The sequence below is a fragment of the Centruroides sculpturatus genome, unplaced genomic scaffold (genome assembly GCF_000671375.1).
Source record: "Centruroides sculpturatus isolate CEXI.00-Female unplaced genomic scaffold, Cexi_2.0 scaffold218, whole genome shotgun sequence".
Taxonomy (NCBI): domain Eukaryota; kingdom Metazoa; phylum Arthropoda; class Arachnida; order Scorpiones; family Buthidae; genus Centruroides; species Centruroides sculpturatus.
The window spans coordinates 734,755-747,858 of NW_019384383.1; positions in this window are offsets into that span (position 1 = coordinate 734,755).

Consider the following 13,104-nt stretch of genomic DNA (forward strand, 5'->3'; position numbering starts at 1 on the left):
ACATATTTCAACTAAAAAATCAGGTATTTTACATTAAAACATGATTTTACCGGAAATCATCTTATTGCATCTGGTGGAGAAGTATGCGAATAATTTAGTGTTAACACTATTGGAATAATACCTATAATTGTGTATTTATGGGATACATTGCCAACAGATGTGATTTCGAAAATAAACATTACGGGTCATAGATACATCAGTTAATGATAGCAGTACAAACTATAAAGTGTTTTATGCTGCGTGTCTAAGAATTCTTCCTGGTTAAAGTAAAATAAATATATTTTTGGTGTATCGTATTTTACCTGGCACAGAAAAACGTTCAGGTGTTACCCATATGTAGTCTCACATAACTTATTTTACTATGTCCGTTTAGATATAACTAACTTTAAATCACAATCACGCTGCGACACATTCCTAGAGGCCTATAAATATAACTTTGTATTCAGATTGAGAGAGATGGCCTTGGTGTGTTAGAGATGAATTTTCCATAACTACTTCGTAAATAACACTGAAATGAATAAAAGCGCATTGTTATACTCACTCACATCAAATGCCAAATAGTCATGATTTGAAGCGAGAAAGCTGCAAATGCGCATAGGGTAGGGGTCCAAATATCGCCTACGTTCCTAATATCACCTACCACGGTTGCTTCTTAAGTAGCGCTGACGGCAGATGGCCACTACCATAACTACGAAGCTTTCCGCTTCAGAAATTGTTTGTCGAAGCGATACGCATCTGTGTTGTTTTTCTTTTTTCTGGGAATTTTTGCAGATTTTCGTGTCCGATGAGTTAAAAAACATGTTTCATTACTTTTAGTACAATCAATAAGATTCAAATGATAATGATATATCACTTGAGGCAGTGATAGCGATTGTAATAAATTGATTTCTAATTAGGAATTGTAATTTTGGTGTAGTTTGTTTCTTGGTTTGCTATCTGATTTCGAAAATGGAGGCTGCTATGTTCGAGGGTTAGGTTATTCATAATATCGTTCACTTGAGTTTTCCCATTATTATACAGGCGAAATTACGAACACTTTCTAAGATCAATTCGTCGTGTACTGTTTACAATGGATAAAACTGATTATGGACTTACGACGAAGGATGTAAAAAAGATGGCATTTCAACTTGCCATTCGAAATAATTTACCCCACCCATTTTCTGAAAAAACAAAAAGTACAGGTAGTAAGTGGCTTCGTCTTTATTTCAAGATACACCCTGCCTCGTGTTCAAGGAAGCGCTTTCTTTGTCAGGAGTCAAGGGATTCTCACCTGAAAATGTAAAAAAAGTCTTTGATGTTCTTAAACCTGAATTAGAGCGAGTAAAATTTCTTTCAGCGCTAATTTTCAATGTTGATTAGACTGCAGTGACCAGTGTGCAACACATGAGTATGAAAGCTGTTTCCCTGAAAGGAAAACGTAAAGTCCATAAACGCTCTTCAACAGAACGTGGTCTGCTTGTAACCATCGTGACTTGTATGTCAGCTTCTGGTAACTTTGTACCACCAATGATTGTGTTCCCAGAAAAATCCCAGAAATAGGATGAAGAACGAACTCACGGATGGAGCTTCTCCTAGAAGTGTTTCAGGATGCTATCCCTCCGGGTGGATTCAACCAGATCTCTTTACCAAGTGGATAAACCATTTTATTTCATATTTAAAAACCACAAATGAGGATCTTGTAGTCCTTATCCAAGATGGTCACACACCACACACACACACGCACGTCTTGTATTATTAAATTTTATTTCAACCTATTTTAGACGTAGGCGATATTTAGGAACATATAGTGGGCGATATTAGAAACACTTTTATAAATAGGAAAAATGCCACGGTTGAAAAAAATTCTTTGGGTGTGTTAAAATTGTGTATTAGAGTTGTAATTCAGTTTGTTTTTGTAAGCGGGCTAGATAATAGAAGTATTTATAGATAAATGACACATGGATTAGTCCTCTAATCGAAATAAGGCTTATTTAGGTGATATTTGTGCCTCCACATTACATGTAAAATGCCCGATTTTATGAACAGGAATTGAAACGATGAAAACAATGGCAAGGTGAAAGGTGATAAGTTCAAAATTATATTCGAAATCATAATGAACACCGAATGTGCAATACTCTGTTGACGAAAAAATTCGAAAACGTTACCAAAAACTCTAGAAAAAGCCCACGCCTTTATAGAAGGAGAAAAAAATCTGGAGTATAAAAGATATTACAGAACTAACAATTAGGAATCAAATAAGATTAAGTTGGTGTTACTAAAGAACCTTGCGTACCGCAAGGTTCTTTAGTAACACCAACTTAATCTTCAGTCTGAGAAAATACAGTAACATAAAATACAGTAACATAAATAAACAGTAACATAAAATACAGTAAATAAAGGTTCTTTAGTAACACCAACTTAATCTTTAGTCTGAGAAAATACAAATACAAAGTCGGAAACGGCTATACTAACAGAATATTAGTAACAATGTCACAAATAGAAGGCGCGAATACAAAGTGGAATGAAGCAAACATTGCAAAAAAGGAACTTCATCTCTTTGAATAAACACGGAAAAAATAGAAATACAGTATATAAGAGAAAAATTAATGATTAACATTTGAAAGCTGGGAATGTAAAAACGTTACACTCGGCATGAAAATACACAATAAAAAATAAATTCAGGCATAAAAACCTGTAAGTCACACATGGTCCTGAAAACAACTTCTGTTTTATTTTTATTATGTTATATTTCATTAAAAGTTTTATGTAATGTTTTTCATTTGGTATTGCTTAATTTCATTTTTCTTAATCACATTTTGTTCATTATATATTTATTTTATTTTTTTCAGGTTTAAATTTGAATATTTAATTTAGATGCAAATTCAAATTTATGAATAGTTCTTTTAAGTATGATTGCATCGTTACATTCAATATTAAAATTAATAGTTAGATCTATTACTATATACAAATTCTAAAATTTGTATTTATATCAAAACCAGAGGACGACACTGCTTTTTTTAAGCATCCAGTAAATGTGATTGATGCATTGATGTATAGCTATTTCGTTTCTCAGAATATTAAATTAACCCAATTATTTAAAAACTTATCATAATTAATCCCAATATTATACTGTTAACAGAGCCATGTAAAGTATAACTTTAGTTTCATTTTCAACTCAGCTGGCAGACATTTCGACAGAATTTAGAACAATCAATCATAAATTATTTCAAGATGTGGACTTTTCTGCAGTTTCTCGAATCGATTCAGTTGTTTTCATGATAAGAGACATAAAACGCGAATTTACTTGGCAATCAATTTTCAACCCCTTCTCGTTAAAGGTAAGAGTTTTTACTGCGAATTTTCACAAAAATATACTTCAGTCGAGTAATGTTAATTAGAAATTTTCTAACGTTATTCTAATGAAGGTTTGGCTGACTTTGTTCCTTTCTACGGTTCTTTTTGGATTAATTTTTCGGAAGTTTGTAATCGACAACGAAGGAAATCCTTTAACTTTCAAGAAAATATACTCGATTCTGTCAATTACGTTAATGAATCAAGGTGAGTTTCTAGATCACATAAATTGTTTATAAATAAGGTTTAATGTATTATGAGATATTAAATTGTTTGACTATTTTTTAGGAGTTGATATAAAGAACTATAATCGTTCGTCTTCTAGAATCGCATTTGGATTCTGGTTATTGATGACTGCCATTTTGTTATGGGGTTATGCTGGAGTTTTGACTTCTTTTATGACTTTACCAGTTGACGAACCTCTGCCGAAAACATTTGACGAATTGGCGGAAGCCATAAAGAGAAAAGAATTTACTTCTTTCGTGTTTCCTAATCAACTGCTCATTGAATTATTTAACGTAGGTAAAATTTTGCAATCCTTGATTTATATTTTACTTATTTATTTTGTTTTTTTAATGTATTTTTATAATTGAATTTCGACGACTTATTAAATGTAGGAATAAATAATGCTGTTCTTTTATTGTTTCTCCTCCTGTAGAAAAGTAGAAGTTGGGTTTTTCTTGTTAACCTAGTTTCGTATACTTAATCAAATTGTTACGGTTATTCGGAAACTGTATTTACTTTGTAACGGATATGACCCATTACACTTCATCGCTTATCCATCATTTACAATTCACAATAATGTTCATGCTGTTATGTGAATCATGGCGATGTAATCCTTAGTTAGATACAACTTGGTATTTTTGTATCGGCTGTTTTTTACTAAATATAATTTCTAGAATTAGAGATAATTAGATGCCAAATTTTCCCTTTAACTTTCTAACCGATCCATTACTTGCTTCTATTCGTATTCTGCAGGTGATGGAAATAAGTAAAATATGAAAACTGATTGGTTAAGAGAATATTTACTTTATTCACTAACTATTTAAATTTGAATGTAAAAGTAAAGCTTTAAAACTTGACGGAAGTTAATAGCGAGGTTGCGGCCCTAAGTTTTCATTTGTAAAACGTGAACGTCGAACGTCGAGCGCTGCTTACAAAATAGCAGCGTTTCGACGTTCACGTAATGGCGGCGTAGTAAAACACAGCGTTACTACACCATCATAAAGTTACGAACGTCAATATTAATGGTCGTTTGGTTTCTTTAAACTTTGATCACACAAACAGAGGAGGCCCTAGCAAGGTTCTCATCGTGGCTTCTTCCTGTAGAGACTAAACTGTACATAGCGATTAAAAATAACATGCATTTTTTACATTATAAATAACTCAGACGTCCGAAAGATTAGCATAGTAGTAGTATGGATGAGAAACAATAAGAGTAAAAAGAAACAATATTTGTTCGAAAAAGCTCACTGTTGTATAGAATTTATTTTGGCGGGTAGGGTTAAGTAGTAATAAGGTAATTGGGTTTTATTTTTTGCGCAGACGATGTATCGTTGCATTTCCTGCGCTACCCTAGCGCGGTGCGAACGGCCCTAGGGCCGCCCCTGCATTCAAAAAGACTTTGCGCTTACGAAAAGTTTTGTTCATTTAAACGTATAAAATATATCTTATGCAGTTTCCCTACATAAAGTTCGCAGGTATTATTTTATTTTTTACAGGAAACACGAAACAAACACTGGAAAGTTTTCGAGTCAGAACAGAAAAAACATCAAGAGGAGATATCGTCAACACTTTCCAATCAAACCTATTCAATAAGTTATGTACGGAAAATGAAGAATATCAAAGGCAAAGAAACTACTGGCATATTGAGAGATATTATAAAACCGTTTCTATCCATCTTAAATAAAAATCGAATGGCAATAATTACAAATACTATGATGGGAAATTTCATTTCCTCTACCCTTAAAGTCAAGTTTACAACTTCAGATGATGTTCTTTACACAATTAATTATGCATTTTGTATGAGAAAGGGATTTCCGTATAAGAAAAAACTCGACCAAGCGTAAGTTGACAATCTTTTAACGATTACTTTCTCTTGTCACGCTTACGTATTTTAGCTTACTTGCATAATTTTTAGTATACGAAGAACGTATGAAGCAGGAATTCTATCGAGAACATCAAAATTTCAGCCTTCCGATTCTTACGACGTACCGAAACCTCTGTCTGTCGATCATTTATTTGGTGCATTTGTGGTACTCGTTACTGGATACAGTTTAGCGTTCGCTTGCTTTACCATTGAAATAATTTTGGGGAAAATATTCATGTAAATATCAATACTTACACGTAATAAATTAATAATTTTACAATAGAAATATATCAGTTGTTCTAAAAGTAGGCTTTGTCGCCTCGCAGGTAGTTTTTGCTTTTTAACTCAGTCCTACAAGTTTTAATACGGCTTTCTAATTTAACCATAGGGTTTACAAGTCCTTTGAGTCGGCCGGATAACGAGTGTCTGATCCGAGATGCCTGGATAATCTCTCCTTTTAAAATTCCGTAAATTTGCCCGAATCAAATGGTACCCCGGATACATCAGAATATCAGAATTGCGCCTTTATCGATTCCATCACGCTGCGGTCGCTGCGGCTTTTAAAAATTCTCGTAACAAATCTATTACAAATTATTGACATATAGTATTTGTATTAAGTAATTTTATGGTATATAAAAGAAAAATTTTCACATAATAACACAAAATATCACTAAAATGCTAAACGTGTGCAAGTAAAATAAGAAGTTAAAAAATATCATTAATTAATATTAATCAAAATGTAACGAAATATTTGTTCTTATTGCGTACAGATATTTGTACACGCTTCTGGTTTCAATGCTTTAATTAATAAAAATGTCGAACCTTCCAATTAATGTATCGAAATTTATGTTAGTCACGCAATTGCTTCGAACCAAGTATAGAATTACTTTCTATGCATCATAATGATTTTCTGTATAGCGATGTTAATATAGTTTGTTAAAATAACCTTAATTATATGTATACTATAAATTAAAGTCTTTTATATGTAATTTTAATTAAATAAAATAATATGTATTAAGTAATTTCTATGACTTTTTTAATTCATATAATTCACACTTCTTGCCTGGAATTATTTATTTATTAAAATTACAAATGTGTTATCAACCGCATGAGACAAGAACAATAATCTGGAATTTGTATTTTATTCTCTTCCGGAGGCTTTCCTTTCTGGAGGAGTTGCAACTGACGAACAATGGCTATTCGATGAAACAATTATTTCTATCACCGATATTTCATGGCTGTTCTATTGAATGTCCGCTCTTTTAACACCATTTTATGGTAAATATAATAGAAACATTTCTATAGTATGAACGAAATACGAGATTAGCGTGTTCAAACTTAAAGTAAAATTTTCAAATATTACTTCGGTAATTTCTGAAAAATATCGATTACCTAATATTCGAAAGTTTCAGTTTTGATTATGTATTTGTTACCTATTAGTTACGCTTTGCTGTTTACTACAGAGTTCCTTGCCGATTTTGTACAATGGGAAGAATGGGATAATGCTATGTTGAATGTATTTAGAAATGATTAGCAAAGCCAGCGACTGATAATGTCGCGAGTCTTTGCTAATTAAATTTTAAATAATTTTTCCCAACATAGATCTTCTCTAGTAATTTTCCTCTAGACTGTTCGTCCGACAATTCTTCCCGTTAATTGTTACCAGAACAAGTTTTGGGCTACAATTTAAAAAAAGTTATATACCTATGAATTCCCAGTATATGTCTGTCTTTCCTTAATCCTAAGAACAGACTTATATATATGAAAGACGAGACCAGATATGGAAACCTTAGAGACAGGAGTCTCCGATTTATATGGCTATATTTCTGGAAAAAGAATACATTATTTGTTTAATTATTAATAAAAAATATTACCGTGTTTAAAATTATTTAATTTTTTGTGAAATTCTTATACTACTCCCGGCAATTTTTCTATCTTCAAAAGCTTCTGTCAGAAACTACTGTCTATTTAAAAATCCGAACCTTTTCCCCTTAGTATATTATCCATGTGTTACGTTGCAGTGTAAGAGACTCACGCTTGCAACGTAAGAGAAATTTGATGCAAGTGTAAAAGATTTAATGATTATTCTATATTCATCTGCTTTCTAAATTAAGATTAAATGCTTCCTAGCAAAATTAGCGAATTGGCATTAAAACACGTGTTTAGTACAGGGATTTTCCACCCTGTACTAAACACATGTTTTTAATGCCGATTAGTATGTATTAAGAAAGCATAGTAGTGCACAAAAAATTTATGATATTAAATATACGACAAGGAATTGTTGGAGGAATATGCAATATAGGGTATAAAATCAATTAAAAACAGATTATCTTAATATAGAGAAAGAAATTAATTTAATAAGAATAAAAAAATAACATTGAGAATGCTGTAAATATTTATGATCAATCGAGGACATGAAGTTTCCCTACATAAAGTTCGCAGGTATTATTTTATTTTTTACAGGAAACACGAAACAAACACTGGAAAGTTTTCGAGTCAGAACAGAAAAAACATCAAGAGGAGATATCGTCAACACTTTCCAATCAAACCCATTCAATAAGTTATGTACGGAAAATGAAGAATATCAAAGGCAAAGAAACTACTGGCATATTGAGAGATATTATAAAACCGTTTCTATCCATCTTAAATAAAAATCGAATGGCAATAATTACAAATACTATGATGGGAAATTTCATTTCCTCTACCCTTAAAGTCAAGTTTACAACTTCAGATGATGTTCTTTACACAATTAATTATGCATTTTGTATGAGAAAGGGATTTCCGTATAAGAAAAAACTCGACCAAGCGTAAGTTGACAATCTTTTAACGATTACTTTCTCTTGTCACGCTTACGTATTTTAGCTTATTTGCATAATTTTTAGTATACGAAGAACGTATGAAGCAGGAATTCTATCGAGAACATCAAAATTTCAGCCTTCCGATTCTTACGACGTACCGAAACCTCTGTCTGTCGATCATTTATTTGGTGCATTTGTGGTACTCGTTACTGGATACAGTTTAGCGTTCGCTTGCTTTACCATTGAAATAATTTTGGGGAAAATATTCATGTAAATATCAATACTTACACGTAATAAATTAATAATTTTACAATAGAAATATATCAGTTGTTCTAAAAGTAGGCTTTGTCGCCTCGCAGGTAGTTTTTGCTTTTTAACTCAGTCCTACAAGTTTTAATACGGCTTTCTAATTTAACCATAGGGTTTACAAGTCCTTTGAGTCGGCCGGATAACGAGTGTCTGATCCGAGATGCCTGGATAATCTCTCCTTTTAAAATTCCGTAAATTTGCCCGAATCAAATGGTACCCCGGATACATCAGAATATCAGAATTGCGCCTTTATCGATTCCATCACGCTGCGGTCGCTGCGGCTTTTAAAAATTCTCGTAACAAATCTATTACAAATTATTGACATATAGTATTTGTATTAAGTAATTTTATGGTATATAAAAGAAAAATTTTCACATAATAACACAAAATATCACTAAAATGCTAAACGTGTGCAAGTAAAATAAGAAGTTAAAAAATATCATTAATTAATATTAATCAAAATGTAACGAAATATTTGTTCTTATTGCGTACAGATATTTGTACACGCTTCTGGTTTCAATGCTTTAATTAATAAAAATGTCGAACCTTCCAATTAATGTATCGAAATTTATGTTAGTCACGCAATTGCTTCGAACCAAGTATAGAATTACTTTCTATGCATCATAACGATTTTCTGTATAGCGATGTTAATATAGTTTGTGAAAATAACCTTAATCATATGTATACTATAAATTAAAGTCTTTTATACGTAATTTTAATTAAATAAAATAATATGTATTAAGTAATTTCTATGACTTTTTTAATTCATATAATTCACACTTCTTGCCTGGAATTATTTATTTATTAAAATTACAAATGTGTTATCAACCGCATGAGACAAGAACAATAATCTGGAATTTGTATTTTATTTTCTTCCCGAGGATTTCCTTTCTGGAAGAGTTGCAACTGACGAACAATGGCTATTCGATGAAACAATTATTTCTATAGGCTGCTATTTTTTCTATTACCGATATTCCAGGGCTATTCTATTGAATGTCCGCTCTTTTAACACCATTTTATGGTAAATATAATAGAAACATTTCTATAGTATGAACGAAATACGAGATTAGCGTGTTCAAACTTAAAGTAAAATTTTCAAATATTACTTCGGTAATTTCTGAAAAATATCGATTACCTAATATTCGAAAGTTTCAGTTTTGATTATGTATTTGTTACCTATTAGTTACGCTTTGCTGTTTACTACAGAGTTCCTTGCCGATTTTGTACAATGGGAAGAATGGGAGAATGCTATGTTGAATGTATTTAGAAATGATTAGCAAAGCCAGCGACTGACAAAGTCGCGAGTCTTTGCTAATTAAATTTTAACTAATTTTTCCCAACATAGATCTTCTCTAGTAATTTTCCTCTAGACTGTTCGTCCGACAATTCTTCCCGTTAATTGTTACCAGAACAAGTTTTGGGCTACAATTTAAAAAAAGTTATATACCTATGAATTCCCAGTATATGTCTGTCTTTCCTTAATCCTAAGAACAGACTTATATATATGAAAGACGAGACCAGATATGGAAACCTTAGAGACAGGAGTCTCCGATTTATATGGCTATATTTCTGGAAAAAGAATACATTATTTGTTTAATTATTAATAAAAAATATTACCGTGTTTAAAATTATTTAATTTTTTGTGAAATTCTTATACTACTCCCGGCAATTTTTCTATCTTCAAAAGCTTCTGTCAGAAACTACTGTCTATTTAAAAATCCGAACCTTCTCCCCTTAGTATATTATCCATGTGTTACGTTGCAGTGTAAGAGACTCACGCTTGCAACGTAAGAGAAATTTGATGCAAGTGTAAAAGATTTAATGATTATTCTATATTCATCTGCTTTCTAAATTAAGATTAAATGCTTCCTAGCAAAATTAGCAAATTGGTATTAAAACACGTGTTTAGTACAGGGATTTTCCACCCTGTACTAAACACATGTTTTTAATGCCGATTAGTATGTATTAAGAAAGCATAGTAGTGCACAAAAAATTTATGATATTAAATATACGACAAGGAATTGTTGGAGGAATATGCAATATAGGGTATAAAATCAATTAAAAACAGATTATCTTAATATAGAGAAAGAAATTAAATTAATAAGAATAAAAAAATAACATTGAGAATGCTGTAAATATTTATGATCAATCGAGGACATGACAGGCATTTTAAATACCGAAATTAATACGAAAAAAATATAACAATAAAGGTAGTTGGTATGTTAAATTCTATCCTTTGGAGTAGAAATATATTAGAAAATCAAAAAAGTTCTTTCAGAATGCAAAGTATTTTACCATATTCTACAGAATCATAAGTAAGTTCAATAAACAGAAAAGAGAACAAAGCAGAAATAAAAGAGAAACTTGATCAACGTTCTTTTCACATCAATTATTCAAAAGAAAAGGCTGAAATTCCATCGTTCAGGAAACTTCTACAAATTTTCATTAAATAATCTAAGTGAAAAGAATGTGTAAACAGAGGAATGTGCTGGAAGAGCACAGCAGAAATTTTCATACTCGAATAATAATCTTAGTAACGAGAAAATATTAAGAAAAATTCTCTATTTATCGATATTCGTTCGTGCTATCAAGTAATATTAATAAAGAATGGGTAAAAATTTAATGGAAAAACGACATTAAACCATTATACTTTATCTGGCATTTTCGATTAAACTAAATTTATACACACAAACAAATATACTATCGAATGTCAATAAATCAATAAATAATAAATATAAAAAAATTTACAGTTAAGATAAACATTAAATACAATAATAAAAAGACATTTAAACCTTTTTTCCTGACTGACTGACTAATTCATCACCACCCAGAGCAAACCGCTGAACCTAAAGATGTGAAATTTTGTAAACCGTTTGGGTACGTTGTGAAAACGCACACTAAGAAGGGATTTTTCGAAATTCCTCCGCGGGGGGAGAGGGAAAGAATAAAGGCTTAACCTGAAGAACGGCTTCTACTGTACAATTTTAGACGCGACTTTTTGTTTTGAGAAGAAAAGATGGCAACCTGACACAGAGAATGAAATAATGACGATTTTACACACAACTAATTATATTTTACCCGTTTTAACTCTTCGTTAGCGAAACAATTGCGTTAAAGTACTTTAAAATGAATCGATATTTAACACATTTACAATAATTTACTTACCCTTCATCGAAATTATACGAAAAAAAGATAAAAAGATAAATATCATCAGCATCCTCGCGTCTTCGCAAATACTTGTGTCTGTTTTTTTTTATTGTTGAATGTGGTATATAACTTCGCTGCAGATATTAGTATTTATTGGTTTATGGATATTCGATAATTTATTCGACTAATGAAAGTACATAAAGGAACTTACTGGAAAGTGTATGACGAATTTAATGGAAATCTGACAATTTAATATAGTTTTTCTATTAAATTCATTCGATATTCTGTTCTAAAGTGATGTTATAGAATATACACGAATATGTACCAATAGATACGATGCACAGTGGGGCCAAATCCCAAAAAGCTGGCCAAAAGTCAAAAGCGTTATCAATTTGGCTGAAAGTCAGTATTCGAAGGTTTTCGGGATCACTGATTACGAATCCCAAGTCGAAATTTGAAATAAAAATAAAATGACGGATTTGAACCACTTTTATAGAAATAAGTAAATGAACCACTTTTATAGAAAAAGTACAAAATATATCCATATATTGTTTAATACGATAAAACATACAATCAGTTGATTAAAAGTTCATGCATCGTCATCCAAAGAATAATTTGATTCGCAATCAGATGATTAAACTTTGAAATCGCTGGAGCTTCTTGAACTTGCTGATATACATGGAGCAACTAACAATAAAACTGCTTCTGGAAGCAACGACTTTGAGTTTTTTCGAGGTAATTCGCACAAACTCCAAATAAACGGATCGGGTATTAATAATAAATGTAAAATAATGTCTTCCACTGTTTTCACTCGGGAACTTTTCTCGCAAAATCTTCTCGAAACTTTTTAATGTATTTATTAGTAGACTCTTGAGCGTCTTCAAACATTTGCCCTATCGGCAATACCGATGAATTTATCACTTCTGCACCATCTTATGTACCGAAGTTGTCACGCAGAACTACGGATATAACTGCACAAAGTAATGAGCTATCTGTAAAGCATAATCTTGAAATTCTATGAAATCAATTTCATGGTCACACGAAATTGTCTGCAATATGACACAGAAACGCTTAATCAAGTCCTCATCAACCCCTGTAATAGCAGCAGAAATGCTTGAGTTTTCGAAAAATCGTCAAGCGGTATTCCCATCATTCGAGCTACCAAAACCAGGCTTTGGTTGATCAACTATTAGACCCAATTCTATGCGGAAACCCTTCTGTATATTCGTTTTTCAGAGTCTTATTTATTTATTTCCTTAATCAAACTGTGGCAAGCGGATAGTGATCCGCTTGCCTCAGTTTGATTTCAAGCTTATATGCTACATGCAAACAACATTCAAAACACACAGACAAATTCAAGAAAAAGAGCAAAACATTCCGCGTCGTTAAATGTACAAAATTCAGAAAACTGTGTTTTACATTGCAAGAACT